Source organism: Apium graveolens, unplaced genomic scaffold (genome assembly GCF_009905375.1).
Source record: "Apium graveolens cultivar Ventura unplaced genomic scaffold, ASM990537v1 ctg5282, whole genome shotgun sequence".
Taxonomy (NCBI): Eukaryota; Viridiplantae; Streptophyta; class Magnoliopsida; order Apiales; family Apiaceae; genus Apium; species Apium graveolens.
Window position 1 is genome coordinate 31,716 of NW_027418910.1, and position 8,516 is coordinate 40,231.

Here is an 8,516-nt window from a genome sequence, read left to right on the forward strand (position 1 = left end):
TCAACTGTTTAATTACCTGGACTGGTTAGTAGCTTAGATTGTCCGTAACCTAGTAGTTCCTTATGGCTGAGAAACGATGAGGACCACCTTTTCCCATTTTGGAGTGTTTTAAACAAGTCTGGATTTTGTTCTGCTTCAGACTGTTTCTCTTGGTCGATTCGGTACTTCTGCGAATATTAGAATAAAGAAGACATTAGAACAGCAAAATTAGAAATTCTCGTCACACAGAAGAAAAGGAGAAAAGATGGGGAGGAACTAACTTGCAAGTGACTGGCTACTTGTTCCCTCCTCAGTCCAGGCACATTCATTACGGTAACAATGTTCCTCGGAATAGATCCTACAACAAAAATTCATCGCGGACAATTCAAGTATGTGAGACATAATCGACATCATTAAACTGTAGTGAAAGACATGTTAAAATGTAACATCTTACCTTGAGGCCCTAGATGCTGCACAGCTCTTACAAACTTGTCATGGAGAAAAGGTGTCCAATTAAGCTTGTTCTTTTTTGTTAGAAGAGCTTTGTCTTTCGGAACTCTGTTTTTGCCATGATTATGATCTTCATTATCAGTTATCTGAAGCTTTCGCTTCGATTTCTTTTCATATAACTTATTACCAGTGTCATCTTCATTGTCCTTAGCAGAACTATCATCAGATATTAAGTTTTTCCCTTTAGCTAGATTCTTTTTCCATTTGTTCACAAAATCCCATATTGATTTCAAGTCTTCTGTAGTAATGGGCTTAACTACGAAAAGGGAAGCTCCACTCTGACTTCCCTCGCATAGATTACTAGCTTCTCTGTCACCTGACATCACTAACAATAAAATTTCAAGAGTTTGATTAGTCTGTTGGTGAAGATCATTGAGGGAACGGTACAACTAAAATTGAGGAAAAAAACAATTCAAAAGATTGATACTAATCATCTGAAAAACTGATCTAAAAACCGAGCAACCGCCTTCTTAATATCGTTTACTATTGCATGAAAAATTTATTATGCGCTTCAAAAAAATTGCGGTAATAAAAAAAATACCTAACATAGCACTAGATAAAACTATTTTTCATAAAGCGCGGTTATATATTAATGAAATTTAAATTCAGTTATAGTGACACTCACATACAACCGGTAATTGAAAATCTTGATGAATCCATCTTTGTAGTTCAAACCCATCCATGCCTGGCATGTGGACATCAGATACCACCAGATCAAACTTAATGACTCCAGTCCGTAGGATGCGCAAAGCATCCAGAGGATCCTTGGCAGTCAATACTATGAGAAAACAAAACAAGAAAATATTAGACGCAACATCTGTTAAGTAACGAGCTCATTTAAAATCTAAAGATGTTAGAAAAAGTCCCTGACTGCATCTGATATTATATTCTAGAAAGATCAGTATGCCACATCAAAAGATTTGAGATGGTAATTTAAAAATCAGTCAGAATGAACGAAATCTTCTGCAATTTTTTTATAATTTCCTCTTGTTTTTAACTCGTACAATTAAAATATGAATTATTAGCAGATTTTATAAACAAGAAATGAATAGAGTTTATGTACTCACCTCGATAGGTGCATCCCTTTAGCAAACTAGCTATAAGAGATAAGCAGGTTCTATCATCGTCCACCACCAAAATGGTCACCACTTTTTCCTTAGTACTTCCATCGTTAGAGCCATTGTTTTGATTATTTAACTTAGAAATCTCCATATCTCACAGTCGAAATGAATCGAAATGTATATGCAATAGTGATGGACCAGAATTTCGAGAGAGTATAGGCTTATATACCGATGTAGGTGTAATTTATCCAATGTGCCTAAATATATACCATGTAGGACATGACCAGCATTGTGATAAATTATAATTAAATTGTCTTTTTTTTATATAATATCTTCCTTAAAAAGTTAAAGAGTACGTCATAATTTCTCGATAAAGTAAAATATTATTGCGTTCGAACTCGCATTATAATAAAAATAGAATTTTATCATTATTTTAAATTGTATATGAATTTTAGAAAAAGATACGAAATTTAAAGTTTATCATTTTTATGATTTTAAAATTGACTAACATAGACAAAATTCATATTTTATGAACTTATAAGCTGAGCTAACTCAGCGGAACCAAGGTCCCCAATACCTGGCATGGAGCCCGCCTAAGGAAATTCTACCAATAAGGAAAAGGTGCACACCCAGGAAACACATCTACATCTATATTATGATATTTTGATGTAAGCATTGTCCTCATTCACCCCAGAATGTAATTTTGCTCTCAATATAAATGAAAAACTCTACTTTAAGTGATCCATAGCTTGAACCAATTTCATTATGTTGTTCCTTTATTTGCTATCAAATTTAAACAAATGCAGCCCATGTGTACTCAAAGATTTTATAAAAAGGGTATAGAAATTTTATCCCACCCCAGGGAGAAAATTCTATCAAATTAAAAATTACCCCTACCCGAGGTCCTATAAAAGCTCAGCCCATGAGTATTCATAAAATCTTGATAAGTCAAAAATTTTTACCCCATCCCGGGGTCCGTAAAAACGCAACCCATGTGTAATAAAGCTTCTATCAAATTGAAAATGACCCCATCCCGGGGTCCGCAAAACACATCCCATGTGTATTTATAAAATATTTTTCTATCAAGTTAAAAATTACCACTACTCGGGGTCCTATAAAAGCTCAGCCCATGAGTATTCATAAAATGTTGGTAAGTTAAAATTTTTTACCCCATCCCGGGGTCCGCTAAAAATACAGCCCATGTGTCCGCTAAAACACAGCCCATTTATCCAAGTCAGAAGTTCTAAACATGCAAATCAATATGAAGGAAACGAAGCATAATAACATTAAACTACCCCGGGGAAACACACCCCGGGGGGGCAACTCGAGATTCAAATTACAATCAAGTCTAAAAAGCCAAAAGGCTTAGTTCGGAACGACTTCGGCTAAAAACAAGAAAATAGAAATTACATGCCAAAACATGGCAGAGTCTTCAAGCTTCAAACGGCAGAGTCGGCGGGAGGAGAAGGAGGCTGCTCTGGATTACCCTCTGGTACAGGAGGCTGTTCGACAAGTGGCGACCCGGAGAAGGAGGGAACATTGCTGGACATCTCAACACCGGACTCCATTGCCCGGAGAGCTTCCTTTTCCTGCTCCAACCGGGTCTCCTCTTCTATATACTTCTCCAAGAAGACGTCTATTGTACCATGAGACTCTTCGCCGAGATACTTCGAAGCAACATTCCAGCAGATCTGGATCTTCTCCAGCGCTTTGTCATTTAGCTCTTCGAAGTACGCGGGATTGCCCCGGAACCCTGCCAGAACCTCCCGGGAGTGGGTCGGGCGGCAAGATCATCCCTCAATTTTTGATTTTCAGCCCTCATCTCCCGGACAGAAGCCTCAGCCCGGTCCTGCCTCTCCCGGATCTCGTCCAAAATCTTCTTACGACCAGCAGCCTCCATTGCACTCGCCTCCTTCAACTCCTGGATCTCCCGGGACAACCGCTCGGATTCAGTCTTATAGACCTCGGCAGCATCAGCCTTCGCCTGAAGGCTCCGGGTTATACAAACCAGTCCAACAACCCGGAAGTTAGCCTGAAAGCATTATAAGTCATGATTAGGCAACACAAATACAAGAACATAAGAAGAAGGCAAGTAAGAAAAAGGCTTACAACAGTGATATCCTCCTGAAGCCCGACCAGGAAGTCGTCGAGGGGCTCCTTCTTGTATTTCTTCCTCTCCGCCGTGCTGGCATAATTCTCAAACAACTCCCTCCGGTGAGTCTCCGGGGTGAAACTTGCAAGCAGGGCGTTCAAAGTTTCCGGAGTGTCCGGGGCCAGATCAACAACAGACTTCTTTGAAACCGGGCCCTTAGACACATCATCACCTTTGTCCCCGGAACTCGCGGGGGCGCCCTTCCTCTTTCGAGGTACTGGAACTCTTATCACATCCCCCTGCTGCACGTCCTCGGCCCAGGGCTCGTTGATCACGATTGTTGTCCTCCCCGGGCGAGACGGCGCCGCCTTCTGGGCCGCATCATCACCCTCTCCAACCTTCTTCTTCCCAACATCCACGCTCGTCATTCCCCCAATCCTTCGCAGCTTGGCCGACAGATCTTTAAGTTGGGCAGACATATTGGGGGATTAGAGAATCAACTTCGGAATACCTGAAAAGGAAAACAACAAAATATCAGTCCCGGATACAAGCACTCAATAAAAGTTACGGTATCAAAATAAAACTAAGGCAATAGACTTACATCCGGCAGCATGCATGTTTTCATTGCTAGTGAAATAGTCCCGGGTCCACTGCGTTCCAAGTGCCCCACAGAAGGCATAAACCATCGCGAGAGCTGCTTGCCCGAGCCACTGGACCGGAAACCTATCTGTTTTAATTTCAAGTTTATGGAGTGGCATGAACTCCAGATCCCCACCCCGGACAAAAATGAACTCCCGGTGCCATCCCTTAAGCGACGTCAACATACTAACCGGGAGAACCATCTTATCAGAGGGGTACCCACAATCCTCTATCCTAAATATGAACTCGTAAATCGGCCGAGCGGTGGATCTCTTAATTTTAAAAATATGATGAAAAAGTTTGAAGGTGGGGGGGTAATTTTTGGCATGGCAGCAAGCTAAGAACCAGCTGATCCATTTCACCGAATTCGGGGCTAGCTGAGTAAAAGGGATACCATAAACATCCCGGCATAGGGATTTGGTGAACTGATGTAATCCAAGGCGCATGCCCCGGAGATGCTCTAATGGAATACCAACCCATCCCCCCTCCGGTCGATGGTATACCCTTTCATGCTCCTCAGGCCATCTCCACTGATATGTGTCATCAAGGTTAAAGGCAAGTCTAAGGGCGCCATCTACCTCGGCGTCCGTGTATTTCTCTTGGACCTCTTTATGAACTGCCCCACACTCATACCTAGTCCCTGGGGCGGTGAAGAATTTCCTATTCATCTCATCCTCATTATAAGGCTCCCGACCTCCCAAACCATCCGGGCCCCCATATGCCTCAGATAAATCTCTGTAATAAAAGCTCAGGGTCTTAAGGTTCACTCTGCACTAGACAAAGTATTCATCTATATCCTCCCATGACCCATCCGGATTCGATAGGGTACCCCCGGGACCTAATACTAGGGTCTGAGCTAAAACTTGTTGAGGCTGGTCAACCCGGGGAGGCATCTCTACTAAACTACAGCTAGAAGAGGAAGATGGGTAGAAGGAGTTAAGTTCACCTAACCCGACAGGACGCTCGGGATACCGGTTCCTAAGAGTAGCAATACGTTTAAAACGGCTACCTGGCATATACTATACGTGTCTATATAAACGCACCCCGGAGTCAATGCCAAACCCGAACCCAACAACAAAAAAAGACAAAAAACAGAAAAAAGTTTAGAAACAAATCATGTACGTATCTTACCCCAAAAATAAGATCTACAACATATACATACATATACAACCAAAAAACACACCCCGGGCTCTTTAACTTTTTACACTACTAAAAACCCACTTTTTCGCATAAAAAACTACCAAAATCCATGTTATTTACACAAATGAGACACAAAGCCATTGGAAAAGCTACGCAAAAACTACACTACAAAGATTCAAGGCCAAAACATCAAGGCGGTCATGAAATACGATCAAGAAATGCAAAGTGGCGAAGCAAAAACTCTCGCAAAATAACTACATGCATTGCAAAAACATAAGGAAAAAGTGAAAAAGGAAGCAAAAGAATCGAGATACTTACAAATGGGCAGGAGAAAGAAATGTGGCTTCAACAAGAAATGCTCCGAAAAATCTCTGAAAATCTCTCTTGGCTCTCTCTGTGGAAGTGTTTGCGTAAAATAAAAATGGAGAGAAAATGCAAGTATTTATAGAGGGTAGAGAGAAGAGATGAACGGTTTTGTGATTAAGGGAATCGTCAGGGCCACGTGGCACCCCCTGATTGGCGTCAATTTAATAACCGCAACAATTATTACCACTACTGCAATCATGTCACGGTGCGTCTTTTTAGGAAAATAAGGGGGGGGGGGAAATTGTACACTCAAAAGATACGCATAAAAAGTGTATATCTCTGACCCCGGCTGGAATCCCAACAGCCGCCTGGCATCCCGGATTTGCAGGGACAGCTTTTCAGAGTCTAGTTAAATCAAATGTCAGGAGTGTACTTGCCCATAAAACCTTGCCCAAAATTCGAACTCAAAATCAAATGACTAACCAAGTCAACCCCGAAGTCTCATCCCCATTTGACCCCGGGGCTAGGGGGCAATAAATCAAACAACCCCCAAAATTTTCCAAAGTATTTCAATGACTCTCACCTTGAACTCAAGTCAAATGACTAACCAAGTCAACCCCGGAGTCTCATCCCCATGTGACCCCGGGCTTAGGGGGCAATGAATCAAACAACCCTCAAAATTTTCCAAAGTATTTCAAGGAATCTCACCTTGAACTCAAGTCAAATGACTAACTAAATCAACCCCGGAGTCTCATCCCCATGTGACCCCGGGGTTAGGGGGCAGCAAATCAAACAACCCCCAAAATTTTACAAAGGCGCCGCGGCACAAAGGCAATTACTCTACTCCCCCATCCGGGTAAACCCGCATAAGGGAGTGGGGGAAATGATAACCCATAACAATTCAGGCACAAGTGAAGAGGCCCAGGGCCTAAATACAAGACCCCAGGACACGTGGCGACATCACCACCGTCCAGGCCCCAGAGATCCTGAACAATCCTACGGTCCGGATCTGGCAGTACTCTGACGGATTCAGCGTTAACCTTGAGGAGCCCAGGACACGTGGCAGCATCGCCACCGTCCAGGTATCCGGGATCCAAGACGTTCCTACGGTCCGGATATGGTAGTATTCTGACGCATCCCAGGCGTCCAGCTGCCCTACAGTCCAAAAGGCCAAACTACGGTCCAGATGAAAAGCGACAAACCCCTAAACCTTAGTAGGAGGCCTATAAAAGGTAGAATAGAAGGAAGGTTACAGGTTACAATCTTACATACTCTCTCCCTCACCTATACTTACATGCACACACGTACTCCTCACAAATATATTCGCATAATCCCAACTTTGCCCTCCTTCTCCTTAAAACCCCTTTCTCATTCTCACGCCGGAGGTGCCGCGGGGACGCTACCCCCCTCCGGTTCTGTTTTGTAGGTTCCCACCCTACAGCTACACCGCACGCCGCCGCCGTCGTAGTCCAAAAGGAGTTTGAGTCCGGCCCAGCAAGGAGAAGGCCCCGGGGTGATCTGGGATTATCAAGCTCATTCATGTTAACAAATGCCTGACAGAATCGTGTCAACTATTTAATTACCTGGACTGGTTAATAGCTTAGATTGTCCGTAACCTAGTAGTGCCTTATGGCTGAGAAACAATGAGGACCACCTTTTCCCATTTTGGAGTGTTTTAAACAAGTCTGGATTTTGTTCTGCTTCAGACTTCAGACTGTTTCTCTTGGTCGATTCGGTACTTCTGCGAATATTAGAATAGAGAAAACATTAGAACAGCAAAATTAGAAATTCTCGTCACACAGAAGAAAAGGAGAAAAGAGGGGGGATAAACTAACTTGCAAGTGACCAGCTACTTGTTCCCTCCTCAGTCCAGGCACATTCATTACGGTAACAATGTTCCTCGGAATAGATCCTACAATAAAAATTCATCGCGGACAATTCAAGTATGTCAGACATAATCAACATCATTAAATTGTAGTGAAAGACTTGTTAAAATGTAACATCTTACCTTGAGGCCCTAGATGCTGCACAGCTCTTACAAACTTGTCATGGAGAAAAGGTGTCCAATTAAGCTTGTTCTTTTTTGTTAGAAGAGCTTTGTCTTTTAGAACTCTGTTTTTGCCATGATTATGATCTTCATTATCAGTTATCTGAAGCTTTCGCTTCGATAACTTTTCATATAACTTATTACCAGTGTCATCTTCATTGTCCTTAGCAGAACTATCATCAGATATTAAGTTTTTCCCTTTAGCTAGATTCTTTTTCCATTGGTTCACAAAATCCCATATTGATTTCAAGTCTTCTGTAGTAATGGGCTTAGATACGAAAAGAGAAGCTCCACCTGACTTCCCTCGCATAGATTATTAGCTTCTTTGTCACCTGACATCACTAACAATAAAATTTCAAGAGTTTGATTAGTGTATTGGTGAAGATCATTGAGGGAACTGTACAACTAAAATTGTGGAAAAAAATCCAAAAGATTGATACTAATCATTTGAAAAACTGATCTAAAAACCGAGGAATCGCCTTCTTAATATCGTTTACTATTGCATAAAAAATTTATTATGCGGTTCAAAAAAATTGCGGTAATCAAAAAAATACCTAACATAGCACTAGATAAAACTATTTTTCATAAAGCGCGGTTATATATTAATGAAATTTAAATTCAGTTATAATGACACTCACATACAACCGGTAATTGAAAATCTTGATGAATCCTTCTTTGTAGTTCAAACCCATCCATGCCTGGCATGTGGACATCATATACCACCAGATCAAACTTAATGACT